The 14,304-nt window shown below is 50.1% G+C and overlaps 1 pseudogene; it reads left to right on the plus strand.

Moving 5' to 3' along the window:
• The first annotated feature begins 11,766 nt into the window (after positions 1-11,766).
• On the plus strand, positions 11,767-13,559 carry LOC124695720 (annotated as a pseudogene).
• The last annotated feature ends 745 nt before the right edge of the window (positions 13,560-14,304 follow it).

Consider the following 14,304-nt stretch of genomic DNA (forward strand, 5'->3'; position numbering starts at 1 on the left):
CGTCGTGACGTGTCGTGTCGAGTCGAGACGAGACGAGCGAGCGAGGAGGAGGAGGAGGAGCGCGCGTGTAGCACTCCTATTCTCACTCACTTACTAGTGGTGGAACAACCCACCTTATAAGGTGGTCTAACTTCCTCCCAACTTTCCATGTGGGACTAAACTTCCCACCTCTTGCCACTCCCTAGTGAGCTGCCACCAACTTGGGCTCAAACTCACAAGGCTGCCACTATGTGGGCTTTGAGATTTATAGGAAAAACTGAAATCTAATTTGGGCCACTTAAAGTGGGTCCAATATTTCAACAATCCCCCACCAGATCTCAAATCCCCATTTAGAGATTTACCAATACTCGCTGCTTGTTTATATACCAGTGTTTCAGCTGGAGACTCGTTAAGTTGAACTTCCGCCTAGAACCTTAAGCTACATCCACTCACACTTGAACAATGGACTAAGCCTTGAATTGCAAGTTTTGCGTGAACAGGGTTTCACTCAAAGTCATGACCAGTACATGGCTGCCAGTAGCCTACCCCGCGGGTGAAGCATATGCGTCATACTTCGTGGTCTCTTCATGAGTTTACTAGAGATCACCCAAATCTCATAGATTGCGACGTTTAACATAAACACATTAAGGATTTTGCCAACCTGCCTTACAGCAATTGAGAGTTGTGCATCTTCACATAGAGAGGGTTACATAATACTCTCCTTAATTAAACCACTAGTTTGTTCTTCCCAGGTCCTAATTCACGGGATCTCCGATCACAAAGGTTGGGTTACCACTATGGTGTAACATCAATGGGTCTCAAACCCATCTCCCTCGATGCACTTTCTATCACATTACGTGATAGTCCCTTTGTAAAGGGATCTCGCCGGGTTTTTGTCCGTTTGAATATATGTAACAGCTTATTACTCCGGAGTTTCGCAATTTCCCGACGGACTTCAAACGTCTCTTGACGTGTCTTGATGACTTCGCGTTATCCTTAGAATTGTTCACTTTGACAATTACAGTTTGATTGTCACAATTCAAAAGGATTGCCGGAACAGGTTTTTCAACCACAGGCAAGTCCATCAAGAGCTCACGCAACCATTCTGATTCAACAGTGGTTGTGTCTAAAGCAATGAAGTTCTGCTTCCATAGTTGACCTCGTCAATATGGTTTGCTTACAAGATCTTCATGACACTCGCGCCACCTCCAAAGGTAAATACATACCCACTTGTGGCGTACGGATCAGCTACATCCGAGATCCAATTCGAATCACTATATCCTTCAAGCACAGCTCGGGTGCCCCGAATAGTGAATCCCATAACTCATTGTACCACATAGGTAGCGCATGACCCTATCAAGTGCATGCCAATGATCCGTACCCGGGTTTGACATGAACCTACTCAACTTGCTAACAGCAAAAGAGATGTCGGGTCTAGTCGCGCTCGCTAAGTACATGAGTGAGCCAACGATCTGAGAATATCTCAATTGATCTATGGCAATCCTCCGGTTCTTGCGTAATGTCACACTCGGGATCATAAGGTGTTGGAGAAGACTTGCTATCAATATAGCCGAACCGGCTCAAGATCTTCTCAACATAATGGGATTGCGTTAGAGTAATCCCACTCTCATTCTTAATAAGCTTGATGTTCAGAATTACATCAGCTTCTCCCAGATCTTTCATATCAAAACACTTTGACAAGAAAGACTTGACTTCGTGTATTACTCTCATGTTTGTACCAAATATCAGAATATCATCCACATACAAACACAGTATAACACCTTCGCCCCCACCATGGCGATAGTAAACACACTTGTCAGCCTCATTGACAACAAAGCCTACGGAGTCAAAGTTCGTCAAACTTCTCATGCCATTGCTTAGGTGCTTGTTTCGAGGCCATATAAAGATTTCAGCAACTTGCACACCTTTCTTTCTTCACCTTTTACTACGAACCCATCGAGGCTGATCCATATAGATTTCCTCTTCCAACTCTCCATTAAGAAAAGCTGTCTTTACGTCCATTTGATGAACGATAAGACCATAGGAGGCAGCCATGGACAGTAGTACTCGAATGGTGGTAAGTCTAGCGACAGGTGAATAGGTGTCGAAGTAATCTCCGCCTTCTCTCTGTGTGTAGCCTTTAGCTACAAGCCGCGCCTTGTACTTCTCAATAGTACCATCATGTCTTAGCTTCTTCTTGAACACCCATTTGCAGCCCACAGGCTTGCATCCATGGGGTCGTTCTGATAGCTCCCAAGTTCCATTAGAAAGAATCGAGTCCATCTCGTTATGGACAGCTTCTTTCCAGATCATCCGCATCCGGAGATGCATATGCCTCTGCAATGGACGTGGGAGTATCATCCACAAGGTACACAATGAAATCATCACCAAAGGATTTTTCAATCCTTCGTCTCTTGCTCCGTTTAGGAGCTTCATTGTCATCCTTCTCGGTAACATTCTCATGTGATTGTTCAAAATACTCATTAGATGTACTAGACTCGAAATTATCTCGGTAGAAATTCTAGCAATGCTATGCATATCTTTCATAGGAAACATATTCTCAAAAAATGTTGCATCACGAGATTCCATAATAGTATCAACATGCATATCGAGTACCTCGGATTGAACTACTAAAAATCTATATCCTACACTCCGCGGAGCATAACCTAGAAAGATACAATCCACTGTCTTTGGTCCGAGTTTGCGCTTCTTAGTATTGGAATATTGACTTTCGCCAAACATCCCCATGTGCGCAAATACGAAAGTGATGGTTTTCTCCCAGCCCACTCCTCGTAAGGGGTTTTATCTTTATTCTTGTTAGGAACTCTATTCAGGACATGACATGAAGTCAATAAAGCCTCCCCCCACCATGCCTTAGATAAACCAACAGTGGCTAACATGGAATTCACCAAGTCAGTCAGCGTGCGGTTTTTCCTCTCGGCAACCCCGTTTGATTGGGGTGAATAGGGAGGCGTCCTCTCATGAATAATGCCATGTTCCTCACAGAATTCATCAAAGATTTTAGGAAAATATTCGCCACCACGATCCGACCTAAGACGCTTGATCTTTCTCTCTAGTTGATTTTCAACTTCGGCCTTATAAATTTTAAAGTAGTCTAAAGCTTCATCTTTAGTTCGCAACAAATAAACATAGCAAAATCTAGTCGCATCATCAATCAATGTCATGAAATATCTCTTTCCACCTTTTGTCAACACACCATTCATCTCGCATAGATCGGAATGTATGAGTTCTAGAGGTGCCAAGTTTCTCTCCTCGGCCGCCTTATGGGGCTTCCGAGGTTGCTTTGATTGCACACAACTATGGCACTTAGAACCTTTGGCAATGGTGAATTTCGGAATTAAACTTAAACTGGATAGCCGAGACATTAAACCAAAATTAATGTGACATAAACGAGAATGCCAAACACCGGTATCATCACTAACATTGCCACAAATATGGTTCACGAGACTTATTACTGAAATCGAAAGCGATAAGCGGAACAAGCCTCCGCACTCATAGCCTTTACCAATAAATTGTCCAAACTTGGAAACAACTACTTTATTCGACTCTAAAACAACCTTAAACCCATCTCCGCATAGAAGGGAGCCGCTAACGAGATTCTTGTTCATAGTAGGGACATGCTGCACGTTCCTCAGCTGCACGATCTTCCCCGAAGTGAATTTCAGATCTACCGTGCCAACATCACGAACAGAAGCATGTGACCCATTCCCCATCAAGACGGAAGAATCCCGGGCGACCTGGTAAGAAGTGAACATGGATATGTCAGCACACACATGAACATTAGCACCCGTATCAATCCACCAACATGGAGATTGAAATACCGAAAGAACAGTAAAGAGATTACCGTACCCATCAGCATTGCTAGCGGTCACCGTGTTGTCTTGCCTCCCCTTTTTCTTGCGGTCTGCCCTCTCTGGACGAGTCCTTAGAAAAGTGGCCAGCCTCTCCACAGGTAAAGCAGCTCGGATCTGCTTTGTTTATCATCTTCTTCTTCTTGAAGGTTGTAGTCTTCATAGGCTTATTGAAGGAGGGCTTGTTATTCCCTTTGTTCTTGCTTGTAGGGTTTCTTACGCACCATGTTGGCGCTAGACCGACCCTCTCCTTTCTCGGTATTATCCTTAGCCCGAGCTTTCTCCTCAACATCAAGAGACGCTATCAGATTTTCAACTGATATCTCCTGTCTCTTGTGTTTGAGAGTTGTGGCAAAGTTCCTCCATGAAGGGGGCAACTTAGCGATGATGCATCCAGCCACAAACTTGTCAGGTAGGGCACACTTAAGGAGTTCAAGCTCTTTCGCAATGCACTGTATCTCATGAGCTTGTTCGACTACAGAACGGTTGTTAACCATCCTGATGTCATGGAAGCTCTCCATGATGTATTCACTGCCTGCATCGGTTGCACCGAACTTAGCATTCAGTGCATCCCAGAGCTCTCTACCGTCTGTTAAGTGCATGTACACATCACACAGACGATCAGCAAGAATACTTAGAACGCATCCGACGAAGAGAGTATTGTTTTCCTTGAACTTGTTCTGATCTTGGTCAGATATAGTTCCTTCAGGTAAACCATCAGTAACTTCGAACACTTTCGGATGAGTAAGCCGGAGCATGGCCTTATATCGCCATCTCTTAAAGTGCACACCGGTAAACTTATCCGGCCTCAGTGCATCGGAAAAACCAGCCATTGTTAACTCAGGAAATTGCCTACAATTAGGTTTTTGGATTGATGGATAATTAGGCACAATTTCCATGATTAATTCCAGAATATAAAACATGACGCACCAACTACTAACATGTGAAACTCAAACATACTAGATGCATTAATCAACATGAGTAGTAGCAGCGCAAACGGTAAAGCATCCATCGCTAAACAGATCGAGATATGTCGCACGTACCGATCCGGTGGTGGTGGCGGTGGAGGTGTAGCGGACGCTGTCGCAGCGAGTAACGTTGTTGATGAGAACGTTGTTGACGACGGGGACGACGGGTCGAAGTAGACTGCGTTGAAGACGACGGTAGGCAGCACCGCCCGACTTGGACGGAAGGCGACCCGTGATGAAGAGCTTGAGCGATCGCGCGGAGCGCTTCCCAAAAACCTAATTCGCCCTCTCCCGTACAGGATCGCAAGGACGAGCGGTTCCGGAGACCTGCTCTCCCGTTCGCCGATGCACGTCGGCGCGCGGGATGGAGTAGGCTACGATGGCGGCGCAAGCAGAGAGAGGTGGAAACTCTAACTCGTGTATTGGATATTATTCTGCGGTAGCCGGGCAAGAGATTATATAGGCTCGGGAAACCCTAGGCAACGTGGGCCACGCCCACGTCGCACGTTCGTTTTCCTGAGCTGCAAAAAGTAAGGAAAGTCTCGGCTCGAGGCTCAATCCACTCACCACGAGCGCGGCGCGCGTCGTGACGTGTCGAGTCGAGTCGAGTCGAGACGAGCGAGCGAGGAGGAGGAGGAGCACGCGTGTAGCACTCCTATTCTCACTCACTTACTAGTGGTGGAACAACCCACCTTATAAGGTGGTCTAACTTCCTCCCAACTTTCCATGTGGGACTAAACTTCCCACCTCTTGCCACTCCCTAGTGAGCTGCCACCAACTTGGGCTCAAACTCACAAGGCTGCCACTATGTGGGCTTTGAGATTTATAGGAAAAACTGAAATCTAATTTGGGCCACTTAAAGTGGGTCCAATATTTCAACAGCCGCACCCCGCGCACCAAGCTGGCGAGTGTTGCACTGCACAGATCTGGGCCACCGCCCAGTTCCCTGCTCGTAGCCAAAGCGCAGACTATAGCGGACCTGGTAAGAGCAAGAGCAATAAGAGAGCCGGCTGCTGGCTCTATAGCCATGCCATGTCAGCTAAAGTCATCCTAACGCCTGAGCCATACAATTAGGCTGGCTGTTAGGTTGTCTTTAATAAAAAATAAACTGCATCTGTATATCAGCTGTTGTGATCCAATGCAGGCTGTATCTTTGTAGCCATTTCGACCAACATGTATATAAACCAGCCACGCTAGTTATAGTGTCGACATGTGCTTCTGCACACTAAATGAGACACGAAATTGTACAGTTAAAAACTCATCTGAGATTTCAGTGATGGCAGCAATAATTCATGGGCCATTATCTGAAGATGGATCCTACCTTTTTTATTGGCAAACGATGACAATTGTACTAGATAAGAACTCATCTGAGATGATATGCCAGAGAATTATCTGAAGAAGAAACAAGGAGAACATGTACCATGCTTGCAGATCGGACTCGTCTATACTCTCAGCCATATACCAAGGGTAGAGCCACCTGCGGGAGGTGCCCAGCAAGGGCCTTGAGCTGAAGAAAAAGGTGACGCCAGGATGGGATGAGGCAGCGACGGGAGTAGCTGAGGCACCGGCTGCAGGACGAGCTGAGGCGCCGGCGGCGGGACGGGATGACAGGTCGGCGGAGGGACCTCAAGAGGCGCCGGCGCACGCGTTCTTTTGGCCTGCTGACCCATCACCATGATGCGGCGCCGCCTCGTCAGTTCTTGGTATGGGATTTTGACAATTTGGGGATCGATTTGGAGCAGCAGTTGTCGGGTTCATGAGTGGTGATTTAGGGGCGATTTAGAGTCTTCTCCAATTTAGCACGGAAGAAGCAATTTGGGGAGAGGGAAAGGGGGGATTTGGCGCGCGGCAATGGAGTGGGAAGGGCGGGAGGTGAGGAAGATGTACAGGATCGCGAGCGCCGGAGCTATCGCTCGCATCGGGCTGCAAGCGGGCGGCTGTTCTTAGTTTTTTGTGCTGTAGCCGGGCGACTCACGGAGCGCCCGCTCCCTTCTCTTTCCTCTCTTCTCTCCCCTCCACCTAAGATTTATCTGACGTGAAACTCCTTATAGCCTGCTGAGTAGGCTCTATTGTACATGCTCTAAATGATGAGTTAGGCGATGACTGCCGGTGCACTGCTCGAGATGACTGGGAGACTACCGGGATGCGTGTTTTAAAAGTTTTAGAGAAAAAAACTACTGGCATCTTTCCAAAAGTGCTGGCAAACACAATACACAATTATACATAAAAGTAGTAAATGTAGCATGTTTTCGTGCCTCCAAAACACATTGCCGGCACATTTGCATCATTTAGCGTTAGTTTTTTGATGGAGTGTAATCAACCAATTGACCCTTCATCTTAGTAGACGTTCATATATAGTCCAGGATCACTTGTATTGCGTATTCTGTTTAATTTTATATTGTTGGATATGTATTAGACTGTACGGCTGTATACGGCTGTATGTACCTAATTATGCATATACCAGATGTAATACCGAGGTGTTAGTTCCGTCAGATCCCTCCCGCGAAACCCTCTTGCGACCCGCGCCGCCCCCGCGGCGGCCGAGCCGCGCCTCTTCCCCAGCCTCCCCCGGGCCTCCTCCTCCTCTGCCCTCCCTTGCCGCCGCCGTTGGCATGTGCCGTCGGGCGTTGCCCGTGCGGTGCCGCCGGCAGCGGGGATGACTCTACCCGCCGCGAAGTTGGGGCAGCGGGGACCTCGAGCTGGCGGCGGTGCTCTTCGGCGGGCGTCGGTCCGGCGTGGCGGCGTGGAACCTGCGCGTCGGGTGGGAAGAGGGGCGGCGGCGCGACCGTTGGCGGCGGAGCAGCGTAGGCGGCGCCATGGCAGGGCCTGCTCGGCCCAGATCTGGGCCCAGGTCGAGGCCCGGAGGGGCTAGGCGGTTGCCCTGTGTTTGGCACGACGGCGGTGCTCCCTAGAGGCAGAGAAAGCACGGCGGCGGTGGGTGGGTGGCGGCGGCACTTCGGCCGGCCAGCTGCAGCGTAGCAGCGGGGCTAGTTCGGGCCTGGTTTGCCTCGTTGCCTCATCCGGTCGGCCTCCCGCGTGGCTGCTGTGCTACTACCCCGTCCCTGCTGCATCCCTTCTCTTCCTCTAGGCCCTGCTCCGGTGACCACAGTTAGGCGGTGAGGATGGCTACAAGACCGTTGTGGCGTGTGCTGGTGGGCGGCATGTTAGGTGGAGCAAGTCGGAGCGTCTGGGGTGGTCGGTTTGGTGGTCGGGGGAAATCCCTGTCGGCTTGCTCGACACCGACGCGGTGATGCCTGCGGGTGTCACCTTGCCTTCCTAAAGGGCGTCGGGTGTACCTCCTCCTCAATCCCCTCCGTGTACCGGGGAAACCCTACCCCTAGGACTAGTCCGAGCAGCAGCGACGTCGTCGTCGTTTCCTTGGGGTGTGTTTGGTAGCTCGTGTCACTTCAGATTTAATTTCCCACTTGAGATATCTCATCCATACAAGCTGATTTGAAATTTTGTAGTGTGTTTGTTAGCTCGTATGCGTTGAGAGAATTTGAAGTGATACTTTGTTTGGTAGTTGTATGGGTGGAGATGTGCCCAAAACCTAAGAAATAACAAAGAGATCCAAAATCTTGCACAAAAGACCTTAAACAAAACAACTAAAAAGCAATCAGGCCCTCAGCCGTGCTGGGAGCAGATTGCCTGCGATGGCTGGTCGTCGGGCGCCGGCGGTGGTGGGAGGCGGCGGGAGAAGGGCCGTGGGGGGCCAGCGGTGGCGGGAGAAGGGTCGTGGGCGCCGGCGGTTGCGGAAGGAGGGTCGTGGGCCGCTGGCTAGTCTGATCGTCGGTCTGGAGCTGAGGCGCGTCTGGCCGCCGGTCTGAGGCGCGTCGGGCGGCATCCAGGGTCGACGGGCGGCGAGCGGCGTCCAAGGTGGCCAAGGGAGGGCCGTGGGCACCGGACGGCAGTTGCGGAAGGAGGGCCGTGGGTCGCTGGCTCGTCCGGCCGCCGGTCTGGAGCTGAGGCGTGTCTGGCCGCCGGTCTGGCGCGTCGGGCGGCGGCGTCCAGGGTCGACGGGCGGCGAGCGGCGTTCAAGGTGGCCAAGGGAGGGGGTGGCGGCGGCCGGCGGCCAGGGGGCGGCGGCGGGCGATGTCCAGATGATGGGTACGGGAGGGAGCATTTTGCTTGTTTGTTTCCTTCGAGAGCAAATGAGGATGCCGGGTCGTGGTCTGGGGGGGAGGGGGGTCGATGGTGGGGCCCGAGAAGGTTTGCGGGATGGACTCAGCTTGGTTGGGTTGTGAAGCTCGATTTGAGCTTCACAGCCGGACTAGGCTGAGGGGCAATTTCTGTATGAGGTGGGCATAGCTCATCTGCGTTCACCCGGGCTAACAAACAAGGGTATGGCTAAAAATCTCAGTTGAGATGAGAAATTCTTAGTTAACACATGCTACCAAACACACCCTTGGTGAAGGTGTTGCTTGGTATATGACGTCTCGGCATGGTAGGAGCGTGGTGGTGCTTCTCCGGAGGGCGGAGCGGTTGCGGGTCGTTATCATTTTTGTCGATCTGCCGGTGTCGATATTAGTTTTTCTTTTCTTTATTTGTCTTTCCTTTTGGATTTGGTTGTGCTGCGGATCTAACTTGTTCGTTGTATCGGGTGGTTTGCTATATTAATATAATGGGTGGTTTGCTATATTAATATAGCGGGGCAAAAGACCTATTTCGAGGATGTAATACCGAAACCTTTTAATCAATTAATAAAACGTTGTTTATCGAGAAAAAGAAAGGCTCAAAGGCAATGGCCCATGGCCATGGCGCAACAGGTCTAAGCTCGTATCGCCCCTCGGAGCCGGTTTTTGGTGGATAGCGCCGGGGAGGAGCGGCGGAGCTCCGCTTGTGACGGCTGGGAGGGACCTGCCGTTCCAGTGCTGGACCCTTTCGACGCTGACCGGCTCGGTTCAGCTAGATCTGGGAGCTGGGAGCCGGCCGGTCCGCGTTGGTTCGGGTGGAGGCAACTCAGTCGCCAGCGTCCATCAGCGCCACCATCAGAACACTCTGCTCCGGTCGGCGTGACCGTGCTGCTGGCAATGCCGCGCCGCGAGGTGCAACCGAACAGGAACCTATTGGAATATACTACTACTAGTTTCTGTCACAGGTGAGTGAAGGCAACTCGGCCTCATTCTTCCGATTGCTGATGGCGAGCGCTGAGCGTCCCCCGGGGGATCAAATCCCTAATCCCCCGGATGCTCCGCCGTCCGATGGCAGCACTAAGCCGTCTGATTAAAAAGAAGAGAACGGTCAACGCTGCTTCCCCTTTTCCACGTGGGTGGACCCCTAGTTCAGGTCGCTTTCGTCTCCCCCTGGACGATGCACTGAGAAAATCCCCAAGCTCTCGCAGAAACATGTTTGCGTAGCTTCGGCAAAACTTGCCATTGCAGCATCGCCGCCTCCCCTAGTGGTACCGACCGTCAACCCCTCGCAGTAGTGCCGATAGTCGCAGCAGCATGGCCCGTATTGTAGCACCGGGGATTAACCCTTGCAGCAGCCGGTGGCAGGCGTCATAGCAGCGCCGCCCCGCCCCTTGCAGCACCGGAACTCGGCGTTTGCTGTCTCGTTGCCGCTTGTAGCTGCGGCACTGGGCGATTGTAGCAGCGCCGCCGGGTGATTGTAGCAGCGACGCCAGACGGTGGTAGGAGCGGCGCCATGCGATTGTAGCAACGGCGCCGGACGGTGGTAGCAGCAGCGCCGGACGGTGGTAGCAACAGGCGTCAGACTGTTGTAGCAGCCACGTCAGGCGCTTGTAGCAGCGTCGCCAGATGGTGGTAGCAGCGACGCCAGGCGCTTGGAGCAGCCACGTCGGGCGCTTGTAGCAGCGTCATCGTACGGTGGTAGCAGCGGGCGCCAGACGGTGGTAGCAGCGACGTCGGGCGATTGTAGCAGCGTCGCCGGACGGTGGTAGCAGCGACATCGGTCGCTTGTAGCAGCGTCGCTCACCGCCGATACCATCACTGCTTGGACCGCCACTCGGCGCCGTTAACAGCACCCTGCGCGCGGATGCGACGGTGGGCTAGGAGGGCGGCGGTGGTGGCGCTGGGCTAGGAGGGCGGCGGTGGTGGCAAAGCTCTCCTGGCGCGGATGCGGCCGCCGGCAAAAATCCAGCGCAGAAGATTTGTGTGAAGGGGAAGCGATTGGATAGCGGTGTGGTGGGCCTCCACCGCTCGCTGCCTCGTACGCGGAGGGACACGCGTCGTCCAACCGAAGCGGAGGATCGCTGAGACGGGATCCCCCGGGGGAAGGGCAGCGTTTTCCATTGCTGATAGGCTCTCCGTATCAGCGCCGGCAACGGTCGTCCAAACTTTCCATAATCGATTACTACTACTTTTTGACTCCCATACAAGATCAGAGTCCGACCAGACTACATATACTCATCGATCGATGCAGTTAAATCTTGGGTGTGTATTCAGCACGCACATACGCACGCGAAGTACAGATTTAGAGCTCGTGTTTGTCTCGCCTAGCAACGAAAATTTCCGACGAACCTTATCTCGAGCTTAATCTCCAGCAACACCTCCTGTCCTGTCCATCATGGCCGGCTGGCTCCCACTCTCCAAGGTCATTTACTTTCTATCTTTCCTTGTGTGTTCTTTCCTGCGTTATTTTGCTTTCTTCTTCAAATCTTTTGGAGGCTGTACCACACTTCCACTCCAAAAGGAACACAATATATTTTTGTTATTCTTCCTATAATTGATGCTCGTCGATGCTGAAACTGCAACTGCGAACCTCTGTCCGAGCTTCTGATTGATGCCACTTTTTTTTTGTTATAAATGTCACTCGACTCAATTTGTCATGCATATCGGTGATCAAGCTACACAGCTGGTGCTGCTTTGTGGATTCGCAAATTTCACAGTGCTTCTCACTTATCCTCAGAACAAAACATAACCTGTTGCTCGACTAAATATATGTGCATGTTTGCCTCACAGGCTGCGGCGTATCGATCGGCGAACATGGTTCACAAGGAGCTGGCTGCAGATACAACTACTACAGGTGCAGGTATATATGGCTGTTTCTTTGTCTTCCGCTTAAACTACAATTTAGCAGCGTATATTTGATATAATATTTATGCTTTCAGTGGTAGCTAGTGCCTTAATTTCCTGACTAGCCATTGTTGGTTGATTGTTGCCATTCATAATTTTGTAAGCTGGTCTAATTGGTGCATGCTTCATGCAGGTGGTGGTGTGCTTAGAAATCAACAAGATTGGCACCGTTCAGGATTTGTTGGTAAACTCAGGAAGCATCTTCCGCGTACCTTTGGTTGTTTGAAAAAAGAGGTGAAGTATTCATACACAAAGTTTAGTGATATCAAGGGGATCGATGGAGCTAAAGCCGAGTTCGAGGACATAATCCAGTACTTGAGTGACCCCAAGCGTTTCACACGCCTCGGCTGCAGGCTTCCAAGAGGTGTTCTGCTAATCGGTGCACCTGGCACGGGGAAAACAATGTTGGCAAGGGCTCTAGCTGGGGAAGTCGGCGTCCCATTCTTCGCGTGCAGTGGCAGCGAATTCGAGGGGGGTACATTGGTGCTGGGGCAAAAAGAGTGCGAAAGCTCTTCACTGCAGCAAGGAAACGATCTCCCTGCATAATATTCATCGATGAAATTGATGTCATTGCTGGGAGCAGAAACACAAATGATCCAACAGGGCAAAGGCACACCCTGAACCAGCTACTCACTGAGCTAGATGGCTTCAAGCAGAACGATGGGATCATGGTGGTTGCAGCGACCAACTCCCTTGATTCACTAGATCAAGCCCTTGTTAGGTCTGGGCGTTTTGACCGTCATTTTAAGATTTCTTACCCAGATCTTGAGGGCCGACGACAGATCCTTGAGGCTCATATGTCAAAGGTTTGTAACTCCATCCAAAAATCCTGGGAGTTTTCATAGCCTCAGTTGATAAAACTTCAAGCTTTTCTCCATCAATTTTTTTATGCAGGTGTTGAGAGCCACTGATGTTGATTTGATGACTATTGCGAAGGGGACTCCTGATTTCTCAGGTGCAGACCTCGCAAACCTGGTGAACGAAGCTGCTTTTAAGGCTGCTATGGACGGAGCAGAAGCTGTTGTGAACTTGTGATGGCCCACCTCGAGTATGCTACGGGCAAACTCATCATGGGAAGCGAGCAAAAATCGGCAGTGATGCCCGATAACTGCAAGAAGATGATCGCGTACCACGAGGGAGGGCATGCCATTGTCGCTATCCACACGGATGGTGCTGATCCTGTCCGCAATGCTACCATTGTTCCTGGGGGAGATTGTCTTGGCATGGTGACAGACCTGGTGAATGGAGAATATGAGTACAGATACACAATGAGGAAGATGCTAGCAGAATTGGATGTGTTCATGGGAGGCCGGGCGGCCGAGGAGCTTATATTTGGAGAGAGCGAGGTGAGCACTGCTGCCTTGTATGATCTAAAGAAGGCTACTAAGATCGCAACATACATGGTCGCAAGATATGGTATGAGCAAGGAGGTGGGCCTTGTTTCCTACGACAATGTCTCCAGCTGGGAATCGTCAGCCCTAGTTTATGGTGAGGTGAAAGTATTATTGGACAAGGCTTACACAAACGCGAAAACTATTCTCACGACACACAAGCGGGAGCTTCATGCTGTAGCCAGTGCCCTCCTGAAGGATGTAACTCTCACAGGAGACCAGATCATGACCCTATTGAAGGACGGAACTCCCACAGGAGGAGACGACCAGACCACTGAACAGCAGGATCAGGAAGCACCTTCTTCATCCTAATGACTGAGGTCCTAGAACGTTTTTTCTTCTTCGGTTTCATTAGCTGCATACAAACAAATGCAAAGAATACTTACGATCTGGATTTGTCTTGGCTATGTTTTTCGTCTAGAATATTTCTTAGTTTTGTTTCTAAAATCTGATGAGCATGCGACGTGTACTGCAAATTGCACATATTGTGAAATATCAGCAAAATCTCATGCTTCTGATCGCAAACATGTATGTGCGCCCCCGTGATATTTCTATCGGAACTGAACGGAAGCACAAGGATGTTTAAACGCAATTTCATAAAACCCTGTCAACATACATTTTTACAGGTGTAAAACCTGTTGTAAAGAGAGGAACTATGATGTTTCCAACAACATGATGCAAAACCTACGGGGAGGTGGCTGGCCAAGCGTATTGGACATCTACTACTCCCTCCGTCCTTAAATAAGTGAACGTGCGGATTTCCAAGATAGATTATTGATGGATTATTAAATGGAGAGAAAATTGCATTATTAGAAAGATGCAAACCAACATCTTTCTCTTTTTAATTCTTACACCTCAAATGAGCTAAGCGTATGTCGAAAATAAAGATAGCATATGCTAAATGTTATTGAGTTTGATTTTCATGGGATGAGAGTTAAGCAATTTTTATTACGAAGTACTTTAAAATGCATTGAAAAAATAGAAATACACTCTTATATGAACAAAGTTTAAGGCTAAATGTCCACTTGTTTGACTACGGAAGGAGTAGGCTACATCG

This window comes from Lolium rigidum, chromosome 3 (genome assembly GCF_022539505.1).
Source record: "Lolium rigidum isolate FL_2022 chromosome 3, APGP_CSIRO_Lrig_0.1, whole genome shotgun sequence".
NCBI lineage: Eukaryota > Viridiplantae > Streptophyta > Magnoliopsida > Poales > Poaceae > Lolium > Lolium rigidum.